This window comes from Aristolochia californica, unplaced genomic scaffold, assembly GCF_029961685.1.
Source record: "Aristolochia californica isolate CCGP_79_NKW_82.1479 unplaced genomic scaffold, dmAriCali1.0.hap1 SCAF_13, whole genome shotgun sequence".
NCBI lineage: Eukaryota > Viridiplantae > Streptophyta > Magnoliopsida > Piperales > Aristolochiaceae > Aristolochia > Aristolochia californica.
Genome location: NW_027181804.1, coordinates 10,800,746 through 10,827,606, shown reverse-complemented (window position 1 = coordinate 10,827,606; position 26,861 = coordinate 10,800,746). Strand labels below are relative to the sequence as shown.

General features: G+C 38.8%; 1 non-coding gene across 1 annotated transcript; it reads left to right on the top strand.

The window, feature by feature from the left end:
• The first annotated feature begins 21,716 nt into the window (after window positions 1-21,716).
• LOC137949162 (small nucleolar RNA R64/Z200 family) lies at window positions 21,717-21,804 on the top strand. The gene has a single exon (XR_011111733.1). It is a non-coding gene; the product is annotated as a small nucleolar RNA R64/Z200 family (small nucleolar RNA).
• Window positions 21,805-26,861: the final 5,057 nt, after the last annotated feature.

The following is a 26,861-nucleotide window of genomic DNA, read 5'->3' as shown; positions in this document are numbered from 1 at the left end:
AAAGGTTTCTCAACCCTTACCGAGAACAACAACCTAGCTGTTAAAAGGAGACCCTTTTATTCCTTACTGAGAGTAGAAGCTCTCCTACAATGCTGGATTCATGAATCCCACGGCGAGTTACTCGATCCATGGATAGGGACCATAACAGACTCCCATATCGATTTTGATGATAACAAAACTTAATTGATCTAACAATTTGAAAATCCAAGTATTTCCGATACTTCACCTTCAAGAGTCAATGAATCTCAAGGTCTAAAGCTTCAAAATGATCAAGCCTACTCAAGACCTCAAGCACCATTGAAGGACGTCTCTTGAAGAACCCCCAAGGAAGAAGGCAATGAGAAGACTATAGTTCAACGTAAAAGCCACATATCTAAACTCAGTCACAATGTAATAGAGTATTATTAAACTCCCTTCATTCAGTACAATTGTGAATATAGAGCTTTTTTACATTAGCATCCATAGGACTATCAACAGGTTGACTCTCTGTCATCCCTATGTTCTCTAATAGATCCTATACATACTTTCTATGATATAATATAATATCATGCTTTGAATGGAATACCTCAATTCTTAAAAAAAAAAAAAAAAAATTAGAAGTCAAAGATCTCTTGTTTTAAATTCTTGGCTGTTGAATTTATGGAAAAGAGAAATACTTCATTGACTTATTATAATCAGAGTACATGAACCTCTATTTATAATAGAGGAAGGTAGTAGAGTCCAATTATAATAAAACTACCTTTGTCCCAATTACACCCAAACTCTAACACTTAAAGATAAGTCCTAACATAATTAAATAACCCAAAATAAATAGAAGATTAACATGATTAAAACACCTTTAAACTGAAACTCTTCTGTGAGACCTGCTTCCATAATAATTGTGGCTTTGTTAAACTTCTTATTGTGTGAGACATCTTATGCCACCTCATGTGATCATGGTGGGTCCCATATCTTATGGGCTTGGGCCAATCTTCCAACATTCATAGTTATGTGGGCCTTCCTTGGTCGTGTGGGTTTGATCTCATCTTTTTTGGATCCATATCTTATGGGATTGGCCCATCTTCCAACACTCTTAGATATGTGGGCCTTCCTTGGTCGTATGGGTTTGGGCCCATCTTCCAACACTCTTAGATATGTGGGCCTTCCTTGGTCGTATGGGTTTGGGCCCATCTTCCAACACTCCCCCTTAAGCTGGGGGTGAGAGAACTTCATGAACTCCCAACTTGCTGCAAATGATGTATAAAATATTTTTGTATAAAATGGCAGTCCTCCATATCTTCCAACACGCCCCCTCACATTAGTGCTCTCGTTCATGAGGCCCTATTGGCATAAGATAAGTGGGAGTAAAACCACCTCAACCCATATGACATTGCTCCATAATCCATTCAAATAACTCATTCTGGATGTTCAACACACTCCTATCTTCTGTAGGTAGTGCCACTCCTATTAATGTAGGTAGTAGGTCTATACGCTGTTCAAAAGTGTAATAAAAAAAAACTCCTCCATCACCGTGTCCCTTCACAGGACAATGATTCTCATGTGGTAGGAGTAATAAATGCCAAGTCATGGGGGTATAACATAGAGTTAGTAATAAACTCTTCCATCATGGTGAAATAACATAGATGTCCTTATGGTTAGTTGATGTAGTAACATATATTGAGGCCACCTCTTATTCAATAATAATGTCTCATCAAAAGAGACATAATAGCTACAGTTGAATATAACACGACCATTTTCCAACATATAATACGAACCAAAATAATAAACCTTGTAAAAGGACACATAAAATAATCCGATATAAAAATTTCCTCTTAGAAGCACAAGCTTCATTTGTGCTCCTCCTTTCTTGAATATTTTGTTCATATAAAACTTATCCACGACATATGGAATAAAATACCTCTTTTTTCTACTTCTTCTACTTCTCCCCCTCAAGTTGGGTGGTAATGACAGTGATACCAACTTGAACCAAATATCATAGATGTAGCAATAAGTCCAAAAAATGGAGGTGTATAAAAAAGCCCTCAAACCAGAGAGAAGTGATATATTTTCTTGATATAGCAACTCAAAAAGTGACACAAAACAATGGGTTTAAATTCGGATTTTCCAATGCAATAGAATACCCGCTTCCTTTGATTCTTCCAATGCAAATATATCTTTAAATATAGACCAGATTGACATAAAATTCTCTCCTTATGAAACTAGACTTAAATACCTTTTATCCAATTATAAATTCTATTCATAAAATTTAATTATCAAAAGATAAATAATTTGATAGATTTCAGTCTCTGTCATCTGGCCGACCTAAGTATTGTTTCTCCTTTTGCCAGCATGACCATTGACTCTTCCAAGATAAATATCTCCTTATACAAAAATCAGATATAGAATTGGTTGAATATATAAGCAAATAGAATTACATATATTTATTTTGATATATAATTCTTCAAATAAAATTTTGTTATTGATATCATAAAATACCTCAAAATTTGAAGTTTTTTGTTGCTGCTCGAACCTCTTTTGCAATCTGACCTTCGCTGCTTCAAGTATCGATTTCTCTTTGTAGATAACTGTGATTGGAAAAATCCTTTTTTATTGGAAAGTAGACTCGGATATATTTTTGTCAATATAAAATTTTCAATATGAAAAGCTTAGTATAGAGGTTAAAAAGCAAAGAAAACTAACGGGTGTAGGGACTAAAAAGAAAAAAATACGAACCCAGACTTGGGGTTTAGGGTTTAGAGAAAAGAATCTCATTATCTCTGTAGGTTGACCAAGTCAACTCACAAAACCTACTCTGATACCATGTTGAATTTATGAAAAAGAGAAATACTTCATTAACTTATTATAATAAGAGTACAGGAACCTCAATTTATAATAGAGGAAGGTACTAGAGTCCAATAACAATACAACTACCTTTGTCCCAATTACACCAAAAATCTAACACCTAAAGATAAGTCCTAGCATAATTAAATAGTCCAAAATAAATAGAAGATTAACATGATTAAAACACCTTTAAACTGAGACTCTTCTGTGAGACCTACTTCCATAATAATTGTGGCCCTGTTAGACTTCTTATTGTGTAAGACTTCTTATGCCACCTCATGGGATCATGGTGGGTCCCATATCTTATGGGTTTGGGCCCATCTTCCAACATTCTTAGGTATGTGGCCTTCCTTGGTCGTGTGGACTTGAGTCCATCTTCTGTGGATCCATATCTTATGGGTTTGGGCCCATCTTCCAACACTCTTGTATATGTGGGCCTTCCTTGCTCGTGTGGGCTTGGGCCCATCTTCCAACATTGGCATATCTTTTCTTTGACTTCTTTTATGTTGTCTGTATCACTACCAGTTAAGACAATATCATTCACATAAATTTCTAGTTATACTTTTCCTTTTAAGGTATTCTTGAGAAAGACATAATAATCTACTAAGCACAGGCTGAATACAAACCGTAACATTGCTTGGCTAAATTTGTCAAACCAAGCTTGAGGAGACTGTTTAAGCCCATATAGAGACTTTCTCAATTTGCAAACAGACTCCCCCTCGACCACAAAACCAAGTGGTTGATGCATATATATCTCTGCTTTTTTGTCCCCATTCAAAAATATTTTTTAAACATCCAATAGAAATGTCGGCTAAGAGGAATTTGCAGCTAGAGATAATAAGATGCATACTGAGTTTAATTTAGGGAATGGGGAAAAATTTCTTCATAATCCACTCCATAACACTTAATGTATCTATTGGAAATGAGTCGGGCTTTGAAGCAAGCAATAGAACCATCTGGATTGTGTTTGATAAAAAAACCCATTTACAATCCACAAGTTTCTTGCCTAGAGGAAGAGGAACAAGGGCCCAAGTCTTATTCTCATATAAAGCATGCAATTTTTCTTCTGTGGTAGCCTTCCATCCTGCATGTCTCAGAGTCTCTTGATAGGACTGTGGAACAGAGATTGATAAATAGATGCAAGATACTAAGATCACGAAGAAGACCATCTATAGTGAGAAACAAAGCTTCAAATAGGATGAAAAGTGGACTGCAAAGTTGTGGAGCCTAATCAACGCCCTACGCTGAGTTGGTACGTGGATCATTAAGGGCAGTTTGGTAATTTTACTCTTGTATAGTGGTTGCCCTAGTTTTCTCATTATATTTGGGGTGCCACTATTAGGGTTTTATTATCATTTGAAGGAGCATCTTGAGTTGCGGCCTCCGAGAGAGGGTAGAGAAAAACACTTGTAAGTGTATACAATTTCTCTTGTAAATTATTTCATCTTTATAGTGGATTACTACAACAGTGAAAGACAGGACGTAGTCTCACCTTGTGGCAAACATGTATCAATCTTGTTTGTTCTCATGCTTGCTTTTCCTTGCTACCGCAATTATTATTATTGCTCTCATTATTTAGGAATTAGGGCGTCTAATTCCTAACAAGTGGTCTCAGAGCTTTGGTTCATGATTGAGAGCAATGATTGGCAGAGAAGGATCGACACTTAGAATCAAAAAGTTCAATGGTATGGTTTTTGCATTCTGGAGGATACTGATAGAAGATTATTTGTACAATAAAAAGTCGCACACCCCACTTCTAGATATGGAACCAGAAGGTATGAAAGATGATGAGTGAAATCTCTTTGATAGACATGTGTTGGGAGTAGTCCTGTTAACACTGTCGAAGAACGTTGATCACAACGTGGCATCGAAAAAAACCACAACGGGGATGATGAAGATTCTGTCTGACATGTATGAGAAGCCTTCGGCAAATAATAAGGTACATCTCAGAAAAAAAATTCTTCAATTTAAAGATGACAGAAAATACTTCTGTGGGATCGCATTTGAATGAGTTTAGCACAATTGTCAAGCAATTGACCTCTGTTCAAATTAATATTGATGATGAGGTTTGTGCTTTAATTCTTTTTCCGTCTTTGCCAAATTGTTGGGAGCCTATGAGGGATGTGGTCAGCAACTCTACAGGCAACAGGAAGTTGATTTTTATTGATGTTCAAGATACCATTCTTGCGAGGAAGTTCATAGAAAGGACTCCAAAGAATCTTTGACATCTAATTCTGCCCTAAGTGTCGATACCAGGGGTAGGAACTTTGAGAAGAATTCCAACAATGGCAATGGTAGAGGGAAGCCAAGGACTGGTAGAAGTAAGTCCAAATTCGGAAGGAATGTGGAGTGTTGGAATTGTCGCTAGTCTAGTCACATAAAGAAGAATTGCATAGCACTGAAGAAGGATGAAAAGAAAAATGATGTTGCAAATATGGTGAAAGAAGTACAAAATGCTTTACTCTTGTCGGTTGATAACCTTATTGACTTTTGGGTGTTAGATTCAGAATCTTCTTTTCACATGACTGCATACCGTGAGATCATGGAGAATTATGTTGTTGGAGATCATGGGAAGGTGTATCTTTCTAATGGAGAACCTTTGGATATTGTCAGTATTGGTAATATCAGTTTGAGGATGTCAAATAGGTAAGTGTATAAAATTCACAAGGTGAGACATATACCACAATTGATGCGTAATCTGATCTCAATAGGGCAACTTGATGATGAGGGTCATAATGTGACTTTTAATGGTGTTGAATGGAAAGTAACTAAGGGATCCATGGCTATTACACGAGGATTTAAAATTGGAACTCTTTACATCACTTCTAGTTGCAAAGATATGGTTGCAATTGCTGATGCTGTTACTGATTCTAATTTGTGGCATTATAGGCTCAGTCACATGAATGAGAAGGGAATGAAAGTGCTTCAACCCAAAGGGAAGCTACTAGGGTTGAAAACTATAAATAATAGTTTGTGTGAAGGCTGTAGTTTAAGCAAGTAGAAAAGGGTTAGCTTTTCTAAGGCTAGAAAGGAGCAAAAGACAACAAAATTAGAGTTGGTTCAAACAAAGGTTTGAGGTCTTTCAACTGTTACCTCCATTGGTGGTTCTATTTATTTTGTGACATTTATTGATGATGCAAGCAAAATGTTATGGGTTTATTTCCTGAAAAAGAAATTAGATGTTTTTGATACCTTCAAGAGATGGAGAGTAATGCTTGAGAATGAGACAAATTTTCAGGTGAAGTGTTTGCAGTTAGATAATGGGGGAGAGTAAATAGATGATGATTTCAATTGGTACTGTGCTAATAATGGAATTAAGATAAAGAAGAACATTCCTGGAAAACCTCAACATAATGGTGTGACAGAGAGGATGAATAGGACTTTGAATGAATGTGCTAGGAGCATTAGATGGCATGCAGGATTGCCAAAGGTGTTCTGTTCTGAGCCTATTAGCACCATTGCTTATTTGATCAACAAAGGTCCCTCAACATCATTGGATTGCAAAATACAAGAAGAGGCAAGAGCGGAAAAGAGGTAAATCTTTCTTTCTTGAAAGTTTTTGGTTGTGTTTCTTATATTAATATAGATTTTTTTGTTAGAAATAAATCTGATGCTAAATCTAAGATATGTTTCTTTAATTGCTATGGTGGTACCGAGTTTGGTTATTCCTTTTGGAATGACCAAAGTCATAAGGTTATCAGGAGCAAGGACGCAATCTTCAATGAAGGTGCCTTGAATAAAAACAGGTTGATAATAGAGTCTGAGAGCACAAGTGATGGATCCAAAGATGTTAGAAGTGATTCAAATGAGAGATCTTCTAGTTGTTGAGATGGAGAATATTGCTTAGGAAGACCAGGAAACATATCCCTAGAAGTAAATCAGAACATTCCTATGACTGAACTCAGAAGATCTACCAGAATTAGCATACCACCACAGAGGTACTCCCCTATACTGAAATATATTTTATTGATTGATAAAGGTGAACCAAAGAGTTATGAGGAATCCGTGCAAGTTGATGAATCAACCAAGTGGGAGTTGGCCATGAGGGATGAGATGGACTCACTGTTATCCAATCACACATGGTAGTTGACAGAGTTACCAAAAGGGAAGAAGGCCTTGCAGAACAAATGGGTGTAATGAATAAAAGACGAACATGATGGCAGCAAGTGGTAGGAGGAAAGACTGGTGGTAAAATGACTTTCAACAAAAAGAAGACATTGAGTATACATATTCTAAAACACATCATATAATTTCTATAAACTATTGGTGCTAGAGTACAACTTGGAGCAAGTGTCCTATATGTACTTTGCGGTCTAAAGGTGGACAATATTATTTGCCACATGTTCCTTCTTGTTGTTAATGAGCCATCTAATGTCAAGTGTGTCATTCTTGAACCATTTAATAGAGGAACTATCATCTTCATCTATGGGCGGAGCTAGTTTAGTCAGATGTCCTAAGAGATCTCTAGTGATAAGGAACCTCTTAACCGACTGAGCCCAACTTAAGTAATCAAATAAGTCTCTCAAGGGTATTGTGGTAATCTTAAATAAATCACTTCTACTATTTATATGCACATACTCTTCACTTATTACTAATGAATATTTAATGCACAATATTAGCAAACCAATAATAGAGGAGAGGAAACCAATCAAGCCAAACCAAATCAAACCAAGTCAATTAACAATTCACACTAAGTCGAACCAAACCAAGGCATTAATCATGCACATAATCAAGGAGATTATGATTCCATGGGGTAATCCAAATCAGATAAAATTGATTCAAAATCTTTCTCAATTAAGAAAGAATTATAAAGGCAAGTCAAATCTCAAGGTATCTTGGACAACTTAGAGGATCTTCTTAATGAAGGCAACTTTCCTTCTATGTCACTTGCGCCAACTATGAAAATAAGATCTCAATCTTTGATTTCCTTCTTTCCTATATGATTTAGGAAAGAAATTCCAGAGAATAATTTAATATAGGAAACATTTACATCGATAAAATTACAACACTTTCCTTTTATTCAATCTTCTTTTTTTCAAACTCTAGAAGAAGGAACTTTCCTTCTATGCAAAGTGTGTTAGCTTTGTGATTTAACTCACAACTTAATCTTACCTTTTATCCTTCATTTATTTAGGTAAAATAATCAATGGAAGATAAAAAGTTTTTGCAAAAAGACCAACTACTTTTTTTTAAAAAAATCCTCCTCTCCATAACCAGAAAAGCAAACTTCATCGAGATCTTTAGGGAGTAAAACACACAAACAACAACATAAACCTGTCTTCAACGAATTTAATTATTCTTTGATCATGATAAACATCATATAAAACTAGAGGGTAAGGAAAACTTCATCCAACATATGTTTTTGTAGGAGATAAAATTGAACTTATGATAATCCAAAATAAGCTTAAACCGAGCATTCTCTTGCATAAAAAATAAATCGACCACAAGACATTATCATGCATGAGATGAAACACTTATCTTTTATCCAGAGGTGAAGCAATAAGTAAACCTCTTTCCAAGATCAAGACATTATCAAAATCATCTCTTGAAGGGTAGAAAAACAAAAAAACACTTATCTTGCTTGTTGAACCTTTGCTTCACCACCAACAATATACGAAGCTTGATAAAAACTTACTTAATCACCACCTTAATGTTTGTTGGAAGATGGGCTCAAGCCCACAAGCTCAAGACAAGAAGCCCACACGTCAAAGGAGTGGCATATGTGTAAAATATGGTACTTTCCATAAAGATGGCATAGAAGTGTAAATATGTGTTCCTTTTATGTCTTTTGTTTTATCAAGTTGTAGCCCTAAGGGTATTGTAAAACTATAAATAAAGGCATTGGCTAAGAGGTAGGGCATTGAAGCACTCTCCTCTCTTTCCACAAATTCGTCCAACCCTCATATTTCTTTTTGACACAACCCTCTTCTCCCTTAATCCAAACTCTCTTCTTCTACGTTCTTCTTCTTCTCTTCTCCTTCTCTCTTATTCTTCTTCTTCTTTCTTGTTGATCTAAAGTTCCTTTCATGAGATCCTAAATTCTACATGGTATCAGAGCAAGGAGTTTAGGATCTCTTCATGGAGTTATTATGAAATCTGTTCAAGAAGTTGTAAAAGGAGTTCAGTCATAAAAAGATAAGTTCATCATCTTCTTACTTACGTTGTTTTTTTGTTTCCTTTTCTTATTTACATACTCCTTTTACTGTTTTTCTTTACTTCTTGAATTTTGAGTCACATCAAGTCAGGATAAATCTTTATATGTTGTAAAGATTTATTTCTATGACTAAATTGATGTTATACTCTTGACTCCTTGTAAATCAATTACAAGAGTGATCAAGATCATTTGCTGTTTGCTTCTTATTAAGATTGATGGGTGAAATTCAATTACCTTTATGTAATTTGGATCCATCTCATTTGAGGTAAAATTCTAGCACATGTTGCTGTATCTTCTCCTACTTAAGGTTGCCCATGGGTTTGTGTTATGTTGTTGGATGCCCATTATATGTTTGATGAAATGCCAACAGCCATTTACCCTTTGTAGTTCCATTTTTTTTTAACTTCAACAATTGAATTTTTTCTTACGTTGAAGTCTCCCATGAGCTGAAGATAAATCTCTTCCAAGTGTCTTGGTTTGTCGTTAAATCTTTTCTAAATTTTGGTCTATTGCTCATTTGTGTTGGAGTTTGGATTAAGGCTTAATCGGTTGCATCTATTTTCTTCTCTTTGTTCTTATGAATACAAGAGAAGTTGAGTGATGGTTGGATGTTATTATCACTTTCTAAAGGCACAAATTTGTTGATAATTTGGTGCTTTCCCGTGTGAAAGAAATTGGTTCTTGTTCTCTTTTGTTGGTGATTGATTTGGTCTACGGGTTCTTCAAATTACATAGAGTAATTGTTCTTTGAAGAAGGCCTTTTTCACTTGACCTCCATATTTTACTTGCCTCATTATGGAGATTGGATACAATAGTAATAAGAGTGATATACTCCGTATTACTACAATTCCACTTAGAGTTATCTCCAATTACATGAGCTGGTCACAATCGGTTCGGAGGGTTCTTATTACTCGTGACCTCTTGAGCCATGTTGTTAACTTTTCTCCGATTGATGAAGAAGATGTGTCCTACCACAAGTGGGTCAAGGATGATAACATGGTGATAAGTTGGCTCATTAATAGCATGGAAGAGCAGGTGGCCAACAATGTGGTCCACTTGGAAACCGCCAAGAACATATGGGACACTTGTGCCAAGCTTTACTCAAGCACTGCTTCATTACAAAAAATATATGATGTCTTACAAAACATGCTGCATACGAAACATGGAGATAATATTCATGAATCTTTGGCACGGTTTCGCGGTCTTCTTCAAGAATGGAAACTAGCTCAGCCATATTCCACCGATATTGCCGTTCAAGAACGACAAAGAGAAGCTTTGGCAGCAACCATTTGCTTATCGAATATTAAACCATACCTTGAGGTGGCCAAAACTCAACTTCTAAGTTCTTCTGCTCTTCCATCATTTGATGATATTAGTGCTACATTACATAGGATACCAGATCCTCCCCTCCTTCTCCTATTGATTCTCCATCGGCGATGTTCTCTGGCAATCGGGGAACATCTTCCTCATTCCGAGGACGGGGCAGAAATATGAGAGGGGGTCGAACTATGAGAGGGGCTGAAAATAGAGGTGGTAGAACGGGTCAGAATTCTTTCCGTACTGAGCCTCAACTTTGCACTTATTGTGGCTGTCAGAACCACCTTGTGGCATCATGCTGGAAACTTCATGGCAAGCCTGATTGGGCCACAGCTAACCCAGTCTCAGTTAACGTTGAGAAAAATGAAGATAAGGCTGAATCATCATCCGGAAATGTGACTCTTACGGCTGAGGACTATGCTGCATTTCAGAAAATGAAGTCCTTCATGGAATCATCTATTCCCTCATCATCTACTGCTGCCACTACTATTGCCTCAGGTATGCTTTCTTCCTCATCTTCCTCTTCCTCTTGGATCATCGACTCCGGGGCCTCCGAACATCTATCAGGTAACAAACACTTGTTGCAGTCCTTATCTCCTTGTTATCCTCATAAATTCGTTACTATTGCTGATGGTACCCAAACCAAGGTCCTTGGCAAAGGTTCCTCCTCTCTTAATTCATCTATTCCCCTTCAAGATGTTTTGTTTGTTCCTCAGTTTCCTTTAAATTTGCTCTCGGTTAGCCAATTGACCAAACAATTAAATTGCTCTATCACCTTCTCACCGTCTTCTTGTGTCTTTAAGGATCTCACTACGAAGAGGGTGATTGGTGGCGGCCATGAAAAGGGGGTTTTGTACTACTTCACTCTTCCACCATTAGCTGCATTATCTTCCACTACATCCGAGGCCCAACTTTGGCACAACCGACTTGGTCATCCGTCTACCCCTTCACTTCGTTCTTTGGTTCCATCTTTAAAAGGACTTTCTAATATCAGTTGTGAGGTTTGTCAATTAAGTAAACATGTCAGGAGTACATATTCTCCTCGTCTTACAACTACAAGTACTGCTCCATTTGAGCTAACACATTCTGATGTATGGGGCCCTTTATGTGTCTCAAATATTTCCCAAGTTAAATATTTTGTCATTTTTGTTGATGATTTTACTCGACTGACTTGGTTATATCTATTTAAAGAGTGTTCCGAAATTCTTCCTTTGTTTAAAAATTTTTATGCTATGGTCTTGACACAATTTGGGAAGAAAATTCAAACCCTTAGATCTGATAATGCTAAGGAATACATGTCTCATGACTTCAAATCATTTTGTGAGAGTAATGGGCTTATTCATCAAACATCATGTGCCTATACTCCTCAACAAAATGGTGTTGCTGAAAGGAAGAATCGTCATCTTCTTGAAGTTGCTCGGGGCCTCCTCTACTCCATGAAGGTACCCTATTTCTATTGGCCTCATGCTATACTTACAGCATGCTTTCTCATTAATAGGTTACCTTCATCTGTCCTTCATCATAAAACTCCTTACTCTATGTTATTTAGTGGTGAAGATTCTTTTTCTCTTCTTTTGAAAGTGTTTGGATGTACATGTTTTGTTCATGTTACATCTCCACATAAAAATAAACTTGATCCTCGGTCTATGAAGTGCATTTTTTTTGGGATACTCTCGCACCCAGAAAGGTTATGTCTGTTACAATCCTACCCTTCAGAGGATGTTTATCTCTAGGGATGTGACTTTCTTTGAGGACACTCCCTTCTACTCCTCCCATGATGCTCCTCCAGGATGGACTTGTCCTTCTTCTACTCCTTGTCCGCTTGTGCCGTTCAATCTTGAAGTGGATCCATCCCTTGATACACCGGCCGTACCTTCACCTGTGGAGTTGTCGGATCCACCCGAGGTAAGTCCTTCTCCTCCTATGTATGGGCCTGAATTTGATACTCGGCCTATTGCTTTAAGAAAAGAACGTCGCTCCTGTACTACTTCGCATCCTATCTCAAATTTTATGTCTCACCATCGCTTGTCTTCTGAGTGTTTTTAGTTTCTTGCATCCCTTTCTTCTACTTCCGTTCCGCAGTCGTATCAGGAGGCCTTGAGACATCCAGGATGGAAGGTGGCTATGGATGAAGAAATGCACGCCTTATACGAAAACCAAACCTGGTACTTAACATCACTCCCGAAAGGTAAAAGACCTGTTGGTTGTCGATGGGTTTTTTCAGTGAAACATAATCCGGATGGATCGATTGCTCGTCTTAAAGCTTGATTGGTTGCTAAGGGCTATACACAGTGCTATGGGATAGATTACGAGGAGACCTTCTCTCCTGTTGCAAAATTGAATTCGGTACGCATCATCTTATCTATTGCTGCTAACTCCTCATGGCCCGTCTATCAGTTGGATGTTAAAAATGCTTTTTTAAATGGTGATATCAGTGAGGAAATTTATATGGTTCAACCACCTGGTTATGTGGTTGAGGGGGATTCAGTATGCCGGTTCAAAAAGTCTTTATATGGGCTTAAGCAGTCCCCTCGGGTATGGTTTGATAAATTTAGTCAAACACTCTTACGGTTTGGTTTTCATCGGTGCTCAGTTGATCATTCTGTATATTATAAAGATACGGTCAAAGGGAAAATATTATGGGCCGTATATGTGGATGATATTATCTTAACCGGTGATGATGCTTTGAACATACAAGAGGTGAAACAGATGATATGTCAGGAATTCAAGACTAAAGACCTTGGTATGCTTAAATATTTTTTGGGTATAGAAGTTCTTCAATCCAAACATGGGATAATATTGTCTCAAAGGAAATATGTCTTGGATCTCCTTGAAGAAACAGGAATGAAGGGTTGTAGACCAGTTGACACACCTATGGATACAAATGTAAAATTATGTGCCACAAATGAAGAAGATATTGATATTGGCAAATACCAAAGACTCGTGGGAAAACTGATTTATCTCACAGTAACAAGGCCAGATATATCATATGCTGTAAGTGTGGTGAGTCAATTCATGCACAAGCCACAAATTACCCACTGGCAGGCTTTAGAGAGAATATTACGTTATCTAAAAGGAGCTCCAGGAAGAGGATTGCTATATAAAAAACATGGGCACTTCAACATAGAAGGCTTCTCAGATGCAGATTGGGCTGGATCTCCTGATGATAGAAAATCTACATCAGGATATTGTACTTTGGTTGGGGGAAACTTGGTTACATGGAAAAGTAAGAAGCAAAATGTGGTTGCAAGATCTAGCGCTGAAGCAGAATACAGAGCTATGGCCCATACCGTTAGTGAACTTTTATGGATTAGGACCCTTCTTACCGAACTAGGTTTTTATAAAAAGGGGTCCATGAATCTTCATTGTGATAATCAAGCAGCCATTCATATCACTTCAAATCCAGTTTTTCATGAAAGAACTAAACACATTGAGGTGTATTGTCATTTTATATGGGAGAAGTTTCAAGCAGGAATAATCTCTCTCAAACATGTGTCATCTCAAGAGCAAGTGGCTGATATTCTCACTAAACCCGTTACATCTAAAATCCTATCGTTTATATGTGGCAAGCTGGGTATTTATGATGTCTTTTCTCCTCCAGCTTGAGGGGGAGTGTTGGAAGATGGGCTCAAGCCCACAAGCTCAAGACAAGAAGCCCACACGTCAAAGGAGTGGCATATGTGTAAAATATGGTACTTTCCATAAAGATGGCATAGAAGTGTAAATATGTGTTCCTTTTATGTCTTTTGTTTTATCAAGTTGTAGCCCTAAGGGTATTGTAAAACTATAAATAAAGACATTGGCTAAGAGGTAGGGCATTGAAGCACTCTCCTCTCTTTCCACAAATTCGTCCAGCCCTCATATTTCTTTTTGACGCAACCCTCTTCTCCCTTAATCCAAACTCTCTTCTTCCACGTTCTTCTTCTTCTCTTCTCCTTCTCTCTTCTTCTTCTTCTTCTTTCTTGTTGATCTAAAGTTCCTTTCATGAGATCCTAAATTCTACAATGTCGAGATCTTAAAATCAATACTTTGATACCATGTTGGATTTAGGATCCAACGATAAAGCCCTCGAGTAGAGGGTGACAAAGAGGAGAGGAAGAAGAAGAGAAGAAAAAGAGAGGAAGAAGGAAGAGAGGAAAAGAGAGAGAGAGAGAGACAAACGACTAAGGAGAGGAGAAAGGGAGAGATTATGAAAGAAAAGTCAAGGACGAATTTGAGAAAAAAGAGGGGAGACTTAATTATCTACCCCTTGCCTTGAGCCTCTATTTATAATTTATGAAGGAAGGTTAAAATTACAACAATGCCCTTAGGGCTATAAGCTTCCAAAAGGAAATGTTGGAATATTTATTTGTATCGACCGGGCCAGTCCTTTTATAAGATCTGTGGGGTTGCTTTCCTAATAGGTTCAAGCCTTTTAGCGCACTGGTTTCAGCATGGTATCAGAGCAGGTTGGTCCTGAGTTCGAGTCCCGCTCCCACCGAATTTTGTCCTAGGTATTTCTAGTGAATTTGTCTAGGGTTTTACCGGTGAATTTGTCCACGGGTTTAGGGTTTAGGGTTTAGGGTTTTACCGGTGAATTTGTCCACGGGTTTAGGGTTTTACCGGTGAATTTTGTCCTAGGTAATTCTAGTGAATTTGTCAACGGGTTTTCCCCGTGCGGGGGAGTGTTGAAATATTTGTTTGTATCGACCAAGCCAGTCCTTGTATAAGATCCGTGGGGTTGCTTTCCTAATAGGTTCGAGCCTTTTAGAGCATTGGTTTCAATAGGAAAAAACATAAGTAGACATATATCATGTTCTTTAATTACATTCTTTTGTCATCCTTATGAGAAGAATATTTAATTACAATTTGTGACACCTCTTTGATGTGGGTAAGGTTATTACCTTAATGCTACTTGAGGTGCCTGCCAACACCCTTTAACCTAAAGGCTGGATTAAAAACCATAGAAAATAAAAAAAATTGCATATATATCGTTACCCTCTTTGTATTCTAACAATGCTTAAGATAAAACATGATGCAAGTGCCTTTTTTCTAAGGAACTTGTAACATTCTTTTGAGGATTTTGGTATACATTAGAGTGACTTTGTTCTTTTTGTATAGGATAATGTATTTTTATACTTTTTATCATTGAAATATTTGTTTAAGTCATTATTGTTATTATTCCATTTATTTATCTAGTAGAACAACTTATTTTAATATGTTGATAATATTGTATATCGATATATTATTTAAATTGAATGTTGTATGAATAGCTTATTCCATTTTTTATATACCACTTACACCTCTAATTCCCCAATCTTTATTTTTTAGAAATTTTTATTTAAGTAGTCACCAACTATTAAGCACCTAGTCAATACTACCCAAAAGACCGGCCTGTTTATTACCCGGGATGCTATGGAGTCCATAACATCACCCCCCTCCTAGAGAAAGAGTTTGTCCTCAAGCTCGAAGGTGGGGTAGAGAGCCGAGAAGGACGCCAGAGGCTCCCAGGTCGTGTCAATGGGGTCGGTTTCCGCCCACTGCACTAGAATTTCCCAGTCGCCCTGAATGTAGCGAGCATGCAACACCTGAGCTGGAGTAGAAAGTACCCAACCCTCTTGCAGCGGTGGCAAAGGTGTGTGGAGGAACGGAGAGTCGCCATGGTAGGCTTTCAATTGCAAGACATGAAAAACATTGTGGAGCTTAGCCTCTGGGGGTAGCTGCAAGCGGTAGGCTATTGTGCCAATGTGGTCCAGCACTTGAAAGGGCCAATAAAATTTGGGGATAATTTGTGACGCTTTGAGGCCATGAGGGATAGTTTTCGGTAGTGTCGGAGACAAAGCCACATATAATCCCCTGGAGAGAAGACCACTTCCCGGTGCTTTTTATCATAAGAGTGTTTCATTGTTTGTTGGGCTGCTTGGAGGTGAGTGCACACCTGATTGAGCATATCGTCCCTTTCTGCTAGGGCCTGGTCTAGAGTGGCCACTTTGGAAGAACCGGGTTCATACGATAAGAGCCGGGTTGGATCACGACCATACACTACTTTGAAAGGAGTTGTGCCAAGTGCGTTGTGGTAGGGAGTATTATAACATAATTCTGCCCATGCCAGCCACTTAACCCATCGTTTAGGCGAGTCTCCCACAAAACAATGTAGGTACATCTCAATAGTTCTGTTGACAACTTTTGTCTGGCCATCGGTCTACAAGTGGTAGGCAGAAGAGAAAGCCAACTTGGTGCCTTGCAGTTTGAAGAGTTCCTTCCAAAAAGTACTAGTGAAGATGGCGTCTCTGTCACTTGTAATGGATGCAGGCACCCCATGTAATTGGACAATATAATCCATGAAGAGCTGGGCGATGTGAGCTGCTATGTAGGATGCGCTAGAGGCAGAAAATGGGCATATTTTGAGAAACGGTCAACCACTACAAAAATAACTGATTTTCTTGAAGATGGCGGCAGACCATCGATGAAATCCATGGAAATATCGGACCATACCAGTGAAGGTAACTGAAGTGGTTGGAGCAACCCGGCTGGACTTAATGATTTGGCTTTGTTCCGCTGAGAAGTCTGACAAGCTGTCACATAATCTGTTACACTTCTCTTCAAGCCCCTCCAATAAAAATCCCGACTGAGACGAAAATATGTTTTCTGCCTGCCCTATCATGAAAAGTGGACAAGATGCTATGAATGAGTGGCGATGTGTGATGCAGATAAATTCTGTTCCGGAACAATATAAAACGATCTTGGATTGTCCAATGACTATATGTTGTACCCTGCTCAATATTATGATATAACTAAACGAGCTCCGGATGCTGCTGTGTTTCATCCCGAATAGAGTCCAACAAAAGAAGTCTGGGGTGACTGATAGCATGTAATTGTGGCTCTGGCATGTCCCGGTGAGACAAGGCATCTGCCCCCACATTCAAGCTGTCCGGTTTATACTCAACGGTGAAATCGAACCCCATCAATTTGCTCAACCAATGCTGCTGGGGGGAGGTGGTAAGACGCTACTCAAGGAGATACTTTAGGCTACAATGATCAGTCCGTATGAGAAATGGGCCCCCCAGAGATAGGGCCGCTAGTGCTGGATGGCTTTCGCTAAGCCGATCAGTTCCCTTTCATAGGCAGCGAGTTTGTGATGGTGTTGGCCCAGCTGTTTGCTGAAATAAGCTATAGGGTGGCCATGTTGTTGTAATACTGCGCCGATACCCCCACCAGACGCATCACATTCAACCACAAATAAGTCATCAAAGTCTGGTAGCTGTAAGACCGGCGCTAAAGATAATGCTGCCTTCAACTGCTGAAAAGACGAAGTTGCTATCTTGGACCAAAGAAATGCATTTTTCTTAAGGAGATTGTTGAGTGGAGTAGTAATCTGTCTTTATTAACGGATGAATTTTCTGTAATAACCAGCTAGCCCCAAAAAAACCCTTAATGTTGAGATGGATGTGGGAAGAGGCTAGTCAGTGACTGCTTGTATTTTACTCTGCTTGACCTTCACACCCTCTGCTAATATAACGTGTCCTAGATATGCCACTTCGGAAGTGGCCTTGGAACACTTGGATTGGTTTAAACCCAAATGATGGGAATGTAAGATAGTAAAAACTAGGCGAAGATGATGAAGGTGCTCGTCCCAATTTTTGCTATATACCAGGATATCATAAAAAAAACAAGAACAAACTTCCTCAGGAGAGAATTAAATACCTTATTCATGAGGGCCTGGAAAGTGGAAGGGGCGTTAGATAGACCAAATGGCATGACTAGAAACTTGAAATGCCCATGGTGCGTCCTAAACGCCATCTTCTCCATATCGGATGGATGAACCCGAATCTGATGATAACTTGACTTCAGATCCAACTTCGTAAATAAGGTAGCTCCATGTAATTCATCTAATACCTCGTCAACCACTGGTATAGGAAATTTATCTTTAATTGTATGAGTGTTGAGCTCCCTGTAGTCAACACAACCGCCAAAACCTGTCATGTTTCTTGACCAGTAACACGGGGGATGAAAAGGGAGACCTGCTGAGCTGAATAATTCCTTGGGCGAGCATAGTTTGGCATTGGCGCTTAATTTCATTCTTCTGTAAGTGGGAGTAACGGTAAGGTCTGACCACCACTGGTTCAATCCCCAATTTCAACCTTATGCGGTGATCGCAATGGCGATTAGGTAGGAGGGTAGTAGGGGACCGAAATAAATCACCAAATTCTATAAGTAAAGTAGTTAACTTACAATGCTCAACGTTTTGGACTTTAATTTCCTGAAGAGTGCAGGGCGCAGTAGCATGTGTACCATGAAGGGTAATCTGATGCTGGGCAGCTGTAAACGTCATGGTAAGTGATTTGAATCCCACAAGATAAGCCCCAACGTTTAGAGCCATTTAATTCCAAGTACCAAGTCAAACCCCGCGAGTGGAATGACCAAAAAATCGGCTACAAAGGAGTGCTCCTCAATACAAAATGGTGTGGCTGTAGAGATACCCACACTGGAGATTTTGGCCTTATTGGCCACTGAGACGGATATGCTGGTGTTCTACTGATTTACCAACCCAAACTGGTCTATGGTTGGCTGACTTATGAAGTGGTGGGTGCTGCCGGAGTCAACTAAGCCCAGTAACTGGAGGTGTTGCAAACCCGCCCGAACTTGCATTGTGTTGGAGCTGTGCATGCCAGTCATAGCATGGAGTGAAATAGCTGGTGTATCCTGTTCGGCCTCAACAATGTCTTCCACTGGTTTAACTTCCTCTGTGTCATAGAAGACCTCCAAACAGAACAACCTCTTGCATAGGTGACCCTAGACATATTGTTCATCACAGTTATAACAAATGCCCTTGGCTCGCCGCTATTCCATCTCTTGCCTGGACAATTTTCTAATGTATGGAGTTGGTGGCGTGGAGGGTGAAATGTCTGCACGGTGGTGCTGAATATGGGCCAAGGCGTGTAGTCTCTGAAAAGGATGAGGAGGCAATGGTGGGCACCCTGCTTGGCCAAGAGGGTCTTCTGACCAGGGACTCTTTGAGGACGCGTTGTTTAGCATCAATTGTCCTGGTCAAGTTCATAGTGTGGTCCAAGTCTCGAGGGTCATGTAATTCTACCTCCAGACGCATGGCCTCTGTCAACCCAGCCGTAAAGAGATGAACAACTGCGAGGGCCTAACAAAGTTACTGGCTCGGGGCAAGCGTTCCTGAAAGTGCTTTTGGTACAATTCAATAGCTCCTGTCTGTTTTAAATTCACCAAATCACCCAAAGGATTGCAACGAGCAGGAGGACCAAACCTCAACATGCAATATTGTTTAACTAAATCCCAATCCTGAACCAGATGTTCATTCTTAAATTGGTGGAACCATAGAAGCGCTTCATCGAGCATATGGAATGTGGCTAAATGGACCCGGTCATCCGCAGGTGTTCTTTGATTGTAAAAGAAATGGTCACATCGGTGTAACAAGATCAAGGGGTTTGTAGACCCATCAAATGTCGAAAAATCCAATTTAACATACCTGGGCACTGAATTAGATGCATGTGCGTAGGGTCCGATTGTGGGATGTGGGGGGTGCAGCTGTGGTGGGGGTGGTGATGGTGGTGTTCGGCCAGAGGAGTGTAGCTTCTGGGTGGCGGCGGCCACCCTCTAACCACACCTTCATCCGGACGCCGGAGGATTTGTTGGACGAAATCATTTAAAGCTGCCATTGCCGATTGAAGGTCAGCAGTGTGCTGGCGATTATAGTCAATGGCTTGATTTTGTGCCTCTGCCCTTTGACGCCGTTCCTCTATAAGTTGACGCAAATCCTCTGGGGAAGAGGAATCCCCAAGGGTGGACCTGTCTGATACCAAGATATTGGGATCTTCCCGGGCCAATACTACCCAAAAGACCGGCCTGTTAGGAGCGGAAGACATAGGTACTTAACCCAGGATCAGCGTGCAGACACTCTATGCTTGCCTGTCCCATAACAGTACTCCCACCGTTACGAGCCGACGACCACGACGGCGCAACGACACTGACCCAACTGCAGCCTACCAGTAATTTTAATCCAACCTCTGCGACCTACCAGTAATTTTAATCCAACCTATGCGCACCCCGGGAATCGAACTCGCAACGTGGTGCCTAGCTTTGATACCAAATGTTAAGTACCTAGCTAATACTACTCAAAAGACCGGCTTGTTAGGAGCGGAAGACATAGATACTTAACCCAGGATCAACGTGCAGACACACTATGCTTGCCTATCCCATAACACCAACTCAATAAGGAAGAAACTTGGTTGCACCGGATTTAACTGAACTTGATCACTTTATTAGGTCAATGACCAAGTTAGGTTTAATGGCGTTGGGTTAAACAATAGAAGACATATTCTATTATAGTAATTTGATATGATTATTTAGACTAATATTTTAGCACAAATTTTATTTTTAATAAATATAGTCTACTTTAAACATAATGTATAATATCTATGGTTAAAATTTTTATATAAATTTTTGAATATGTGTTATATAAAATCTGAATTTTTATTTACATATTATTAAATTTTAATATGATTATAAATAATATAAAATTTTAGTTAAGTATGATGATATATATGTCAGCTCTTTAAAAAATTACTTAATTGTACCAATACTAGAATGATCTATTTTTGTATTTTTGAAAGCTATAAAGAACATGTCAAAAAATAATTCTATCTTTGGAGTTCTATAAACTAAAAATATTTACTTTAGAATCTTATATGTAAATGATAAAATTCCAGTAAAATAATTCTAAAAAGGTTCATTGTCACCACTAGTAAATAGTATACAATATTTGCTTGTTCCTTCAATAGCTATTGCCACCAGTCACGAGTCTTCGTACAGTAGGGTTAGGGTTGGAAATGTCGGTTCTGGCCTCTGTATGTAATGGTTTTAGGGTGTCTCCGCTCTGCATCTATAAAAGAAACCCAAGCATTCTGTTGTACCGCCGCTCTCCTCACCTCTCCGGAGGTCTTCTAAATGTTGAATCTTCTTTTTGGCTTTATCGTTTCTTTTCGTTCTTAACTGTGTCGGTGGAGAGAAAGGGGTCATGTGATGAGAAAAATTGCAACAATATGATCGATTTGGTTTTAAGTATTTTCTGGTATTTAAATCCTCTCTCCTGTCCTTCACGAACTAGTTTTTGGTTGTTAGATTTCTACAGTTTTTATTGTTCTTGAATGCTCGCGTTCGTTTCCGTTTCTGCTGGAAATGACGATGCATCTATTTGGTCCGTGTTTCTGAATAAACCGTGACTGATACATCTTTACAAATCTCTGATCCAGCAGAACGAAATTTCTTCTCCGATATCGTTGGTTTTTTTTATTTAGTTTCTTAATTCTTTAGGTTTTCGAAATTTCGTTACACGCCGGCTTGATTCTTTTGGGTTTCTATTGGCTTGATGATTGCAAGCCCTTCAGGTGAGGATGAGTTATTTTCTGGGGGAGGATGAGTTATGGAATTTACTTTTTAGCACATGTCAGACTTCAGAGATCGAAACCCGATCAATGAGAAGATAAATTTCATATTCTGAGCAACACATTACCCCTTCTAAAAATCTAGCTTCGACCGTATCGATTACCTCAATGTTGAATGTTTCTAACCTGATAATCTACATCTCCAGAGTATTTCTAAACCTATGGAATGAAAGGGCTCAAATGGACAATTTTTTTAGGTTATTAACTTATAAAGCTTGTACCATGAAGTTAATGTTTGAAGCTGAGACTTGTAATCATATGACCTTGCATCTTAAGCTTTAGTGTACTGTGTTGCGTGAAATGCAGATCAAAATATGGAGATGCATCAGTTTCCACTCATGCAATTTGGTCTACCTTAGTCTAGGTTGAATTGGTTGGATCTTATTACATTGCTAGTCAGTTTTTATTGTATTGATAACTGGAAGGTTTCTAATCTACCCCACTCACTTCTAATTTTCTCTCGAGTAAAATACTGTCAATCACATTCATTCTAAGGAAATAGTTTTTTTTAATGAGTCATTCATTGTTGAGTTCCATCTTAAATTATGCCTCCTCTTCATTGTTTCTTTCAAGTCTTCTTCTATGTCGTTCTTTTCATATCTCTTATGCATTTTACTTTGCCAAAGCTGTTTATTATCAGTGTGCTTAACAAAAGATCATGCAAAAACAATCTTCATAGCTGTGCTTTCATAGTTTCGCTGGGTGGAAAACAATCTAATTATTTTTGAAAAATGAGTATGCATGAAAAACCAAAATCTCTGTGGTTATTGCATCAACTCACAGAGGCTTGCATTTCATAATCTGATGGATATGTGAACTGCAGAACAGCTGAAGGCACAATCCTTGTTTTAACTTGATGTAAAAAATGCCATTGTTGCATTCTTATATTCTGATCTATATAAAGAGATATACATAAATCAAACATCTGGTTATGTTAGTCTACCAACTTTGGAAAACCATAAATGAGTAGGATTTGCTGATTTCATAAAACTATTTATAGTCTTAAATAGAGTTAGAGGAAGTGGTTTGAGAAATTTAATAAGGTGGTATGATGTTTGGATTTTCGAAAAGTGATTCTATCATTTAGTGTTTGTTTTAAAGGTGGACAAATATTATTGTTATATTGATGTATGTGGATGAATATTCTTTTAAGAAGATATGAAGAAGTGAAATATATATTTTTTTAATACATTTTTAAACCAAGGATATGAGAGATTGAGGTAGCTTGGAGTTGATGTAGAGTGTCATTGTCCCAAGGAAGTAAATGTTAGATATCTTGATAGAACTTGGGTTGTTATGAGCTAAACCTAGGTCATTAGCCAAAATTTTGATACTATGACATTTATGAGTATTAGAGCTTTATGGTATGAAATGTTTTGTAAACAATATTTTATTGAATGTGTTGGTAGACACAACTTAAGTGGCACAAATGTATATTAAGAGAGAACTCCTCTCCCACCTCAAGAGGTGGCAAAAGAGGGTTTTTCATAAGGATGACACAAAGGTGTAATTAAGTAAGATGACGCTTGTTTACTTGTATCTTTTTTTTAAAAGTTTAATTACGTAAGATGATGTATTTCTACTTGTATCTGTTTTTTACAAAAGTTGTAGCCATAATGTCGTTGTTATCTCAAGTCATGGGGTAGAACATTAACTATTTCGTCTTCTCATAAATTTGACCCTAACCTATTCTATCTTTTTCCAAGCTCTCCTATCTTCTTTTTTCTTCCTCTCTTTTATTCTCTTCTTCCTCTTCTCTTCCTTCACTACCTTGATGGAAGTTCTTTATCACGTGATCCTAAATATAACATGGTATTATAGCATTAGACAATGATCTCGAAGTTATGGCTGTTCAGATTTTTTTTTGAATCATCTCACCTTTTGAATTAAGTTCTTGGTTGGTTATATTCGGTATGCTTAACTCATGTTTCTTTCGAAAAATAATCAATTTTTTAATGATTAATGCTGTTATGAAGTTTGGTTAAATATTTTTGTGGATCAAGGCATGCTATTATTTAGTTACATCCAATGTTTTTTTTATCAAACATGGTGCATTTAAAATGAAGTTCATGCGCATTACGTAGTTCATTCAATTACACTATTAGTGGTGCACCAATGCCAGTGTTATCTAAAAAACCGCAGGTAATCGTCTCAGGCTAAAATTGTGGAATCATGATTCAGCCCAAATTTTCTAATCATTTACTTGAAGAAAATTTTCGGGAAGCGTCTTTCCTCCCCGTCGAATTTTTTTTCTTTCCCTCATGTGCTCTCTTCTCCCTCTCTGCCTTCCTCCCTTGAATTTTTTTTCTTCCGCTCTCTTTTTCCTCTCGTCTTCGCACTCCCTTCGGCTTTTTTATCCTTCGTCTCTTCTCCCTCTCGGTCTTCGTTGCAAAGGCACCATCGTCGAGCCTTTGTCACAGTTGTCTGTTGTCGTTCCATTGTAGAGCCACTCGGTCTCCCTCTCATCTCCCTCTCGGTGTATCGTCGTGTTATGGACTCAATAACACTGAGTCATCTACTTTACTTTTATTATTTATGTTGCTTTTAATTTCGAATTTTATTGATTTGTAATAAGACTTAAAGGTAGGGGTAGAATTGGGTTTTATAACCCTAACCTATGTTGATATTAATTACCCTATTTAAGGGGTAAAGATGGAGAAATAAAGCAAGTTCGGAATTAGCATAATCTAGGGTAATTTAGGTTCCTTCTAGGCTCTCTATTCTAGGGTTCTTGGTGTGAACTCTCTTGGGGGTTTGTTGCATCCATTGGAGAGTCTTTGAGGAGATCTTGGAAGGAAAAGGAGAAGGAATCAGCCTTCTCTTCCATGCTGCAATTGTCATCCATCTCTTCCACGAACTAGCAGTGAGGGAAGGAGGATTTGCATGAGCCTTAGCATCGAGAAAGGGATTTTCGAGTTGCTGAATTGAAGGAGGTCTTCAAGAGGTATTTTTATCTATATTTTCCGAGTTTAGAAGAGCTAGAAACTGCCCTCTTTACATTCAACATTGGTAGTTGCATGAATTCAGAAACCCTATTCATTGACGTGAGGAATAAAGTGGGGTTTCATAATTGGATCCTTAAAACAGTCTCTTGATTGAATTGGTGCATCTATAATTGAGAAAATGAAACTCCTTTTCAATTAGAACGTGAAAGGAGAACTATAAGAGAGTTCTTTTCACAAAAATGTGATAAGAAACCCTCAAACAGTGCAAGGTTCATATTCAACTCGCCGAGTTACTAGATCTATGGCTAGGGACCATAACAACTTGGTATCAGAACAGGGTAACTCGGCAGAGAGAAGCACCAATGAATACTTTGAATTGCTTGAAAGAAAATTTGATACTTTCCTAGAGAGGTTCTCAAAAATTGATATCGATATGGAGACCTTGAAGGGAAGGATGGATAACATGGAGAATGGTCTAACTACTGGCAAGAAATTTGCTGCATTGGAGGAGAAGTTCACTCTCAGTTTGGAAACTTTGAAAGGAAAGATGGATAGCATGGAGACTGGTCTGAGCACTGGCAAGAACCCAATTCTGGGAGACCATTCGCAGATCAGAGGGGGAGATGAGTTTACTAGACACACGAGTTTCTCGGGTCAGCAAGGACCCTTCATTCCGGGGGGACACCTCAACCAGGGGGGAGGCACTGTACCTCTCATTCCAGATCAGAGAGGAGGGGACCCTTTGTATAACAGAGGGGGAGATGAATTTCTGAGGCGCACGAGTTTCTTGGAACAGCAAGGACCCCTCATTCCGGGGGGACACTTCTACCAGGGAGGAGGCACTGTTCCGAGGTATACTAAAATGAAATTCCCTACTTATAATGGGTCAGAAGACCCTTTGATATGGTTGTCTGGATGTGAAAAAAATTTTAGCCATCAGCGAGTCCCAACCTATGACCGAGTCAATGTAGCTGTTTTCCACTTACTAGGGGAAGCACAACTTTGGTACCAGCTAGTTGAAGTTGATAGTGAGGTGGTAGATTGGGATGAATTTAAGTGACTGTGCTCTCTCCGTTTTGGTCCTCTAGCTTACAGTAACCCTTCGGGAGATTTGGTTTTATTACGCCAAACTGGGGCCGTGGAGCAATATCAAAAATTGTTCCAGGAAAAATTAGCACGAGCCAGCAGTATGGTACAAGTGGATCAACAAGTTGCGTTGTTTACAGTAGGACTGACTGAGGCATTAAAGCTTGAGGTGGAGCTCTATGCACCTGTTGACTTATCCAGCGCTATGAATATAGCTCGTGCTTTAGAATTGTGACAGCAGGCACAACACAGACGACCTCCATGGTCAGGGGAGCGCATTCCTCCGAGAAACAACCCAGGTATTACTTTGACTGGGGATTCGAAATCTAGTCATCCTACACCTCCTTATATAAAAAAATTGACAAGTTTTGAGATGGCGGAACGGCGGGCTAAGAATCTGTGTTACTACTGTGATGAACCATATCGGGTTGGGCATCAATGCAAAAGATTGTTTTTGATCGATAAGGTTGAAGATGAGGATATCGAGGTGACAGAGGATATGATTGAGGAAGAACCACCGGACATCTCCCTGCATGCCATTATTGAGCAGCAATCGGCCACAACTACGCAGAATGGGAGCAGCTTGACAACTTCCACCAGGTCTACCCAGCTTCCGAGCTTGAGGACAAGCTCGATCTCCAAGGGGGGCAGATGTTATGAACTCAATAACACTGAGTCATCTACTTTACTTTTATTATTTATGTTGCTTTTAATTTCGAATTTTATTGATTTGTAATAAGACTTAAAGGTAGGGGTAGAATTGGGTTTTATAACCCTAACCTATGTTGATATTAATTACCCTATTTAAGGGGTAAGGATGGAGAAATAAAGCAAGTTCGGAATTAGCATAATCTAGGGTAATTTAGGTTCCTTCTAGGCTCTCTATTCTAGGGTTCTTGGTGTGAACTCTCTTGGGGGTTTGCTGCATCCATTGGGGAGTCTTTGAGGAGATCTTGGAAGGAAAAGGAGAAGGAATCAGCCTTCTCTTCCATGCTGCAATTGTCATCCATCTCTTCCACGAACTAGAAGTGAGGGAAGGAGGATTTGCATGAGCCTTAGCATCAAGAAAGGGATTTTCAAGTTGCTGAA